Below are 9,968 nucleotides of genomic sequence, written 5' to 3' on the forward strand. Positions count from 1 at the left end.
AAAAAAAAAAGAAAAGAAAAAAAGAAAGAAAAAAAAACATCAATGCAAAAGAAGTTGCCACAGATAACGGGTTCCTCACAGAGACTGTCTGTCACCTGCTGTCTCCAAATGTTGCAATCTGTTAACCCTAGAAATGCATCACAGAACCAGGTTCTAACAAAGAACAGCAAAAACTGGACACTGTACAAGGACAAAAAAAAAACAAAAAAAAAACAAAAAAAAACACACACTTAGTTTAGGGATAAAGTCATAATGCTTGTGTGATTAATGCAAGTCAGAGCAGAAATCCAGAATGCTAACAGATCAATCTGTTGATATTTGTGAAAGCATTCTCATCAGTTCTTTCTTTTATCCAAATTCTGTCGCATCCCACCTCCCACAATACTATTCAATCCATAAATCCCAATATAACCCAATGCTATTTAATTCCTTCCAAAACAATCACACCCAATTCCACATCTTCATATCCTATCCAATGCTATCAAATTCAATCCCATCTCTTCCTATCAAACTCAATGCAATCCAATCCAATCCCATCCACCACAATCCTACTAAATCCCAGTCAATCCAAAGCTATCCCGCCCCATCCCACACAATCCCACCCAATGCCATCTGATTATATTCAATCCCTTTATCCAATCATATCCCATCCCAGGCTATCGCTATCCCTACCCATTCCAGACAATCCTATCCCATTCCATCATACTGCGTCTTATCCTACCCCATTCTGTTTTTATTCTCACTCAATTCTCTCCAAAACAATCTTAATCCCGCCAGTCTTATCTGAGCCCATGTTTTAAATACAGGCATGGTTTACAATAATCTAGACCAGTGGTTCTCAAAGTGCTGGGCGCGCCCCACTAGTGTGAAATACAGGCATGACAGGTGGGGTCCATGACAGGTCCTCGCTTTTTGTTGCTGTGCGGCATTTTGCGATGATCCCTAAATCATTAGTTGCGCTGTAGAGAATAATGGTGTTTATGCTTTTAAACATGTATAATTTAAGGCGGATGTAGCTGAAAGACAATGTAGAGAGGAAATATATGTGGGTATCTTTAATGGCGGGTTTATTTACGATTCAGCCTAATCAACCAAAAAGCCAGCCAAAGGAAAATGATGAAGCCTATGTTGCGCTTGGATTCATGGTGAGAATGGTGAGGGCAGAGGAGAGACCTGTTGGTGTTTTGTGTCTTAAACCGCTGGCAGCAGACAGCATGAGACCCAACAAAGTAGGAAGACACTTAGAGACAACACACCCCAGTCACGTTAATAAGCCACTCGACTTCTTTGAAAGAAAGCTCTAGATAAGTGACAAAATAAGTCTGTTATAACAATTGCATGTGTATTTTATCTGTTTTGAACTTGGTGATATTTGATCTTACTGGTTTAGAAATTAATATTTCAATAAATAGTACATTTGGCCATTTTCGTTATCATTTTGTTGACAAGTGGGGCTTGAAAATTCGCCCACCCCCTTAAGTGGGGAATGACAGAAAATGTTTGAGAACCACTGATCTAGACATCGATCTATCAACGTTTATAAAACTTTGATCTAGTTCCATAATAAGCAATTGAGAGGAAACAATGGCAAGGAAAATCTTGAGAAACAAACCTTGATAGGAACCAACAGAAAGTCATTCTCCTTTGGATCGCAAAGGATAGTTTAATAAATAGGATATTGGGACTGTTTTATGGTAAAAAAGTAATTGGACAGGGATATCGTGTTTAGATACAGTGATCAGGGATATCGTGTAGGGATACAGTGATCAGGAGGCCCATAAGCAATTTTTGTTTTTGATTAGAAGCCTGAAGCATCCAGTACAGATGGTCTTGCTCAGGTTCTAAGTGAAGTCTAGCACTGTTTGACTGCAATGAGAAAGCGAGTCAACCTTAAAATCAACCCAATTTAAGAGAGTGAATCCCATCTGCTGTATATTATGGCTAGCAGGCAACATGAAGTGAAGCTAAAGTAATGCAGAAATACAATTCTGAAAATCTGGACCGAAGAACAGTAAGGATGCGTTTAAAAGAAAGGAAGCACTAGAACGAGCGTGGGTTTGGACATGTGGGAAAGTGTTGGCGTGTGGATGTTGGATGTCCGGTACAGTTTGGCATAAAAGGCTCATTTCTTATAATGAGATGCCTATTGTTGTTGCCCAGCACCAGTTCTGTGTTTTTTGCCTTTTGGCATACTTTTATATAATCATAACTTAATATAGTAAATCAAAAGCTCTATTATAATAATTCTTATTCTGTAATACACTGCAGTATTTTGTAGATTTAAAAGTGTTTTAGATGACTAATTTAATAGATATTTCTTTCGATTGACTGCATGAAGTTATGAATTATGTAAAAGTCAGTAAGTAAGTAAATAAACAAGTCAATAAATTGTCAATGATATCCAAATATTTTCCTGGAACAGGATGCATATGAGTGATCAAGAGTTTGTAATACATTTATCATCCCAAAACAGTGAACAATACACTGCCCAGCCAGAAAAATAAAAACATTAACATTTTTATTTATATGTATATAAGAAATACTAATAAAAAAATCTAGGTTTTATGTTCCCCTTGTGCCACCAAAACAACACTGAACCCTCGAGGCATGACTCCATGAGGCCTCTGAAGGTGTGGTGTTGCATGTGGTACCAGGACACTAGCAGCCGATCCTTTAAGTGAAATTATTTGCTGGACTTGTTTTTGCAGAACATCTCATGAATGCTTGATTGAACTGTGATCTGGGGGAAATTCACTAATTCATGTGACTCCAAGTTCAGCATATGACACCTTCACAGTTTTCTAAGCAAGCCCGGGAAGCTTTTACTTAATTAAAAGTTACACACGGCATAAGTGTTAAATTTATTATGCTTTCTCTGCAGTAGAGTCTGCTGGTTATACTTCAGCACTGAAGATTATGCAAAAGCAGTGTTTTTGTACAGCATGTGTACGTGTATGCACACTGACAGGCTTCCAAAATCCAACATGGCAGCTGCCTTATGTATTGTACAATTAATTATGGCCATAAAGTTTAATTTATTCAGCAATAAAGTTGATGATTTGCATTGGAAAATGGCTAATCCTCATCTCTTTCTATTTTGCCTAACAAATGCATACAGCAGTAACTATGGCAACACTTAATATGAAGAAAAACAGCTCTAAAGATTAAACAAAAGTTTCTTTTCAGGTCACATTGAAACAAAATAATACATACAGTGTGCAATTACGGTTCTGCTTATTTGGTGATCTTACAAGCACGAAAGAAAACAGTTGAGAATTTCCTGATCGGGGAGCGTGCGCGAACAGAGAAAACACACACACACACACACACTGTCCACCATTTCTCACGCCCTCTCTTTACATAGCAACACATTCAGAGCTGTTAATTTTGTTTCACACTTACTTTGTCTCACTGAGGGAACTGCTGTCACGTCTGTTAGATCTTCATCCCCTCCTAAAGCTTGTGACTCTTTAATGATGCTGATATAGAAATAGAGAACAGGCACACAGACACACACACACACACGGCATAACACAAGAATTAGTCAAGAGGAAGATCATACAGAGATGTGACGATAGACAGTGTTCATTTACTGTCACTTCACTAGAAGGCTACTACCTGAAGCATTGACCAGGATTTCTAGGATACCACATGACTATTACATTTAAATAAAAAAAATGCCACAAAAGGGACATTGTATTGTTTTCATGACCTCCAAAATTAAACCCTTTAAAATGTATATTCTGTGCAGTTTTGAATATCTTAAACAAATGCATGCTGGTCTCAGTTTGGGCCGTGACCCAGCATGAGACGGCAAGATACAGGAAATAACATGCAAGTATAAACGGCTGACTGGTGAAATAAACATAACATTACTGTGTTACGGTTTAATTTCAGGGTGAACCTGTTTTTCCATTGTTGCTTTTACCTGTATTAGGCCATGAGTACATTATCCTCCAGGTTTATGAAATATAACCTAAGTGGTAGCAATCAGACATAAGAGTTATTGTGTGTCTAATGTGTGCGCGTGCATGGGTGCGCTTGTGTGCGCGAGAGACACTCCATCTGACTCTGACTAAGCATTACATCATGTGAAAGATCATCAGCTTGGGGCTTCTACAAAAGAAGGTTGCCCTGTTTCTTCAAAAAATGAAACTACTTTATCATGGGAACACAGAGGAAAGCGCAGTCTCACACATGTGCATATAAATGTTGAATCATTTGCCGATTACATTGTACATGCAAAAAGCTGGGAAAAAATAAAGAGGAACTGAAATCTTTTGGGTGCCTTCACACTCGCCTATACTGAAGGAAGCAGTAGTAAGGTGGGTGGAAAGCAAATGCCTTCAATTTTTTTTTCTAAATATATAAAGTTGATGCTCAGTAATGTCATGCATTTTTTACCACTGAAGGTTTGTGCAGCTAAAATTAAACTGCAGGGTCTATATTTTAGTAGGGAAATATAACCAGTAATGTCTATTGTCGACTCACTGGCATGTCATGCTTAATCCTACTGTGGCAAATTAGAATGTTTTACCATTAGGCATGATTGATTTGGACCATGCCTAGGAACGATTTTCTTCCTGACCAGCGTTCGCATTATTTATGTTCTCCGTTCTCGGGTACAGCAGGCGGCAGTGTGCGCTGGTTGGTTTGTGAGCCGCTATTAAACACAAGAAGAAGAGAACAAGGACCTTAACCTTTGTGCTATACCCTAATAATCTTGATATTTTAGAAAAAAAATGTCAAGATTAATGCTCTCACGTGCATTCTTCAAAGGAAGCAGCTTTTACTGTTTTATACAGAATTCTGTTGAGAGATCTGGCAATCCTGGGGTATATTATACAGTATGTCGCTTGTAGAATCTCGCCAGAATGGCTATTTACTGAATGAAGCCCTGAAGAACGTTAACATAAAAGTCAGGAATATTGTATAGTAATATACCTGCTGAGAAATGTATGTGTCCTGGACATCGCACATAAGCCATACGTCCAATTTTTACACTAATCAGTGCTTTATTTAAGTCAAAATCAACTAGGCTATATGCACTTTACAAGTCAAAAATTTGATTTGATTTTTGGTAAAACAATACTGAAGGCAGCCAAAATATTTAATAATCTCCTTTGAACAGCTGATACTGATATGTGTCTACTGCCTCTGCTCAGTAAAGCCTTTATAACGCCTCTAATCTGCGGTGCTGGTAATTGATGATTTCTGAGGCTGGTAAATCTAAAATGAGCTTCTCCTCTGCAGCAAAAGTAATTTTTGGTTTTGCTTTCCTGAGATGGCCTTGAAAGCCAGTTTAATCACGGTGCTTGATGGATATTGCAAATCCACTAGATAATACTGTTCTTGCAAGGACTATTCCAGAATTTTTTAAGACACAAAGCTGGCCTTTCTGTCTTAAAAAGAACAACTGACTGTTGTTGCATTTAAAAGTAAAAGTAAAAAAAAAGGGCAATAGTTTGATGTCTGGAGACCATGTTTACAATATACCAAGGTACATTATGGTACTAGATAACTTTATAGTCTGTACTGTCGGGCAGCTTATCTTCTTTTACCAATTATTTCCTGTATTATATATTTATTATACTTTTCTTATCTTTCTTTTTTTTAAATCACTAACTCAGAGAGAGAAAATGAAACCAAAAATTACACGGTTAGTGCTGTGTGCAAACGACAAATATAATCTTGGAAAAATTCCAGTATCGTTCTAGAATGTGGAATATACATTTACTGTTACTGTGTAGAGATATATGAGAGAGAAAGAGAATGTGAATCACCAGTTACCTCCTGATATCAACATTCGTAAAAATTCTATAATTATCCTGATTCAATATTACATTTTCACCCTTTTTAACCCCCCTCAAGAAAACAAAAATTAAATGATTAAGTAAGTGGACCTCATGCTAAGTTAAAAACCAAGAGCAGCATTTAAACATTACAAACAAACTTCAAATTCAAGAGTTAAAATTAACTTTAAAAAAAAAAAAAAAAAAAAAAGGGTGTACACACAGTGGTATCTTGGCATAGGAATTTAATTCATTAAATTTAAGGTGAAATTTCGTATTGCGAAATACGTTTTCCCATAGGAAATAATGTAAATGCAAACAATCTATTCCAGCCACCCAAAAATATTACTAATTTCCAACACTGTAATCATATTTCTGTGTAGAAAAACAATTTTAAAAAATTTATATAAAATATGAAAATTAATTTATGAATCCTTTTGGCACAAAATTGAAAGTTACCAGTCTTGACAACATTCTAGGGTTCCATAGTGCTATGTCCTCACTAAATCTTGCACAAAAAGCAAAAATGACCCCCCAAAATGAGGTAAACATCATGATGCAAACACATGCACTGACGCAGAACCCAAAACCCAACTTATGCACAACGTAGGCACAAGTCTAATCTGTTCAGTGACTTGCATGACGAAAATAATTCATATACCGAGGCAAAATGCCGGTTCTTAAGACGAACATTTGTGAAACAGGACGTTTGTATGCCGTGCATGTGTGTATATATCTCCATATATGTTATTGCTGATCAGGGAATAAACAGACAGTGTGAGAGAGAGAGAGAGGGAGAGAGAGAGAGCTGCTGCCATGCCTCAATGCTGAAGGAAACCGCCCACAAGGAGCAAAAATAGTGACAAGTGACTTTGTAAGTCTACTAGTGAGTCAGACCCGATGAGATCAAATTATGTGTCAAAGGTCAATAATGTCATCTATGTGACTTTCTGTTCATTATATGGTTCAGATTTGCTATGATTTACTGGATTTATTGGAGAATGCATCACAGTCAGCAATTTCTACGTTTTCTGTGACTGTGTGTGTGTGTGTCTGTGTGTGTGTATATATATATATATATATATATACACACACACACACGTTTTAAGGTGCTATGTCTAAGGCCTTTGTATAAAAAAGGCGAAGAACAGTTTCACTGCACATTACATGACACTTTTCTACTGTTATTCATCGGAATAAAATAACTCTTGCGTCAGGTTCAATCATCCATAAACAGATTTGTTTTTTTGCCTTCTGAAGACAAAGAAAAGCTTTTCTGGTTACTGCATTTCTCTTAACAACGGCGTTTTTGCTGAGTGTGTCCACGAGTCTGAACATGCCCTGGTAGAAACCCAAAGACTCTTTACAGTAAGCATAAGCTGTTACTTAACACTTTATTTCAGAAATGTGAGGCTTGGATGCAAAGCTGCAATCAGTGTTTTATGACTTGTATACACTCAAGGTGGCAGTTTGTTAGCCAAGTCTCTGTGCTGCATTGTTTATACATGGTTTATACGAGAGTCTTCAAGAATGTGCTCAATTCCACTTCCATCCCAGAATTTCCCAATCACTCAGTTCTCCTGTTTTCTCTCACCTCCCAAAAACATGTAGGCCAGCTGACTATGCTAAATTGCCCCAAGGTGTGAGTTCTTTCCTAGTGTTCACAGGACGAGCAAAGAAATGGGTGTAACAAGATGAACAATGTCTAAAATAGCCTTCTAAATTACTAAGGTTAAAGTGTTACAGTAGAGGACAAAAAATATTGATAACGTTAAGACTTTCTCGGTTACAGTAAAATTCCCAGAAGAATCCTCTAAAAAAAAGAAAAAAAAAAGGGATCAGTCAGAGGAACTTTCTTAAATGCCCTAAAATATTACAGATATATCTGATTAAAATTGGTGTAGTGCATTTTACTTGATTAATTGCTTAATTCTTGTCAGGGTTGGGTGAATCCAAAGCATATCCCGGAACCACAATATTCCATTGCACACGCTGTGACACACTCATTCCTGCCTCGGAACCACTGATCGCCGAATTCAAAGTGCTGGGAGAAAACCAGACAGAGCTAAACTAAAGGTAACACCAGCTCAGGATTATATTTCACTATTTTTGCATTGGTCATGAAAGACAGAGACAAAAAAAAACTAAATTAGCAAAGTAACAAATCAACTACTGAAATGTACCACATTCTACCCACCTACGCCCAAGTCCTACAGGTGTCACGATGGTATATAGTGCAGCTGCGGTTTATGTTGAGTTTCAGCAAACCCTGGCTTTCTTATCACAACACAAAAAGCTTTATCTTGTAACGCATCAGCCACATGTGTACGACAGTTCAAAACAGGAAAATGTCTCATTTTAAGACTGTTTTAAAATGGGGGGAAAAATTAAAAGCCTGGTGCAGGAAAAAGCACCAAGCAGAGATGATAAAGGTGCAGAATTATACAATCTTTTAATTTCTAGTGACAAGCAAAATTACAAACAAGATACTGTCATCGAGCAATCTGACTGGGACGTTAAACTAACGCAGCATCCCAAACGTTCTATAATTTAATTAATTACACTAAATAACGGTCAAAACATGTACAAAAGTAGATCGTAACTAAACACAGTACGGAGGACAGAGTTAGCTAGCAAACACATTATAACACTATGTAATTTTTAAAAAAACAACCTGTCTACTATATAATTTTTTCAAAGTTATCATGAATTACCTTGCATGGTTTTTTCCTCCTAAGCCATGCTAGAAAGCTAACTTGCTTTTACCACAAGGCTGAATCCCAGATCTCTCTGAAACCCCTAATTAAGGACAATATTTGGTGTGTTTAACGAGTGATTGGAAAGCTAGTTCGCTGGAGTGTACATTTACCGTTTAGTTAACATTTAACGTTTAGCCTTACCAGTCGCGGAAGAATGTGTGTTGGCAGAGCAAAATAGCTGGTTAAACAAACAAATCATAGTTTAATTACTCCATTTAATTAGTCTGTTATAAAGTGTTTCTGGAACTGTGCTGGAACCGAGCTGTGCTGATAACCAGCACAACAGCACTCCACTCTTGTGCGATATTTCTTTAATTATCTGTAGCCTTACAATACCAGATCAGCAGCTTTTCCATGCTTTTACACAGCGCCACCGTATTTCACCATATCCATTTCACCATACTGCCACAGTAAGCCGTAGCAATCTGTAGCACCAATTGTGAAAGTCGGAACTAGAATTTCGAAAAGCATTTTTTTAAATGTACCACACACACACACACACACACACACACAAAATACGTTGTCTAGACTGATTAGAGTTCAAAACAAGATAAGTATTGTCAATCTGCAATTGACATTATTAATGTATTGGCTAGGTTAAAAAATATGTGTAAAGACCAATGTGTGAATGAGGGACAAACCTGTGAATGAGGGACAAACAAACGTGTAGTTCTAATTTATTATACTGTATGTATTTTACAGAGCTGATTTGAATCAGACGAATCGATTCCCGTTATGTTCGCTTGCAATAAACAGCTCGGCTCAATAGAATCGACTCCAGTGACTCGTGACGGTTCATCACAGCTGCTACTAAACCGAAATCGTGTTTGTAACATTAGCGTGTTCAGGCAGTTCGCAATTTCTCAACATAGTTTTACAAAAATCACCTCACATCCCGCGTCCGCTTTGGACTCATTAAATTTTTTTTAAAACTTGATAGCATAATCTGTATGGTGAAACGCTTAACGTTAAATATCGTTATGTTTAAACCGCTTCGGTTGGCGCTACCGTTAACGTCAACGTCTCAGAGGTGCTGTTATTTATTTATTTCCTGGACACTTCTCTTATTATAAATACCCAACTTTATCCAGTTAACCCGTTATCTAAAGCAAACTACTTACACTTTCTCACCTCGGCGTGTGTCTGAATCCTCCAAACGCCTCCAAGTTGTGTTGTTTTGTTCAGAAAGTCTCGGTTTTGCACAGCGTTCACTCCGGGATTTGGTGTCCACGCTACCACACTCACTTCCCCTAACTGGAAGTTCACTTAAAGAAAACCACACAAGGAAGGTTTCAACATGTCGCCCTGTGTTACCCTCACGAGAACTGGGCCGGTTTTAAAATCACCGAATACGCGCGGTAAACCAGGAGGAGGCGTCTGGGCTTTCCTCCGAACTCGCTTTCGGTTGTAACGTACC

At 37.7% G+C, this 9,968-nt stretch overlaps 1 protein-coding gene across 6 annotated transcripts in view; it reads right to left on the bottom strand.

Moving 5' to 3' along the window:
- LOC128526534 (inactive rhomboid protein 2-like) overlaps positions 1-9,968 on the bottom strand; it is a 32,123-nt gene extending 22,155 nt beyond the window's left edge. For 3 of the 6 annotated variants that reach the window (XM_053498470.1, XM_053498476.1, XM_053498474.1), the window contains exons 1-2: positions 9,673-9,968; positions 3,403-3,479 (exon numbers count right to left, since the gene is read on the bottom strand). The gene's annotated coding sequence lies outside the window, so the exon portion shown is untranslated. The remainder of the gene's footprint in view (positions 1-3,402; positions 3,480-9,672) is intronic. The other 3 variants (XM_053498471.1, XM_053498473.1, XM_053498472.1) reach the window with 3 other exon arrangements.

The sequence above is a fragment of the Clarias gariepinus genome, chromosome 6 (assembly GCF_024256425.1).
Source record: "Clarias gariepinus isolate MV-2021 ecotype Netherlands chromosome 6, CGAR_prim_01v2, whole genome shotgun sequence".
Classification (NCBI taxonomy): Eukaryota; Metazoa; Chordata; class Actinopteri; order Siluriformes; family Clariidae; genus Clarias; species Clarias gariepinus.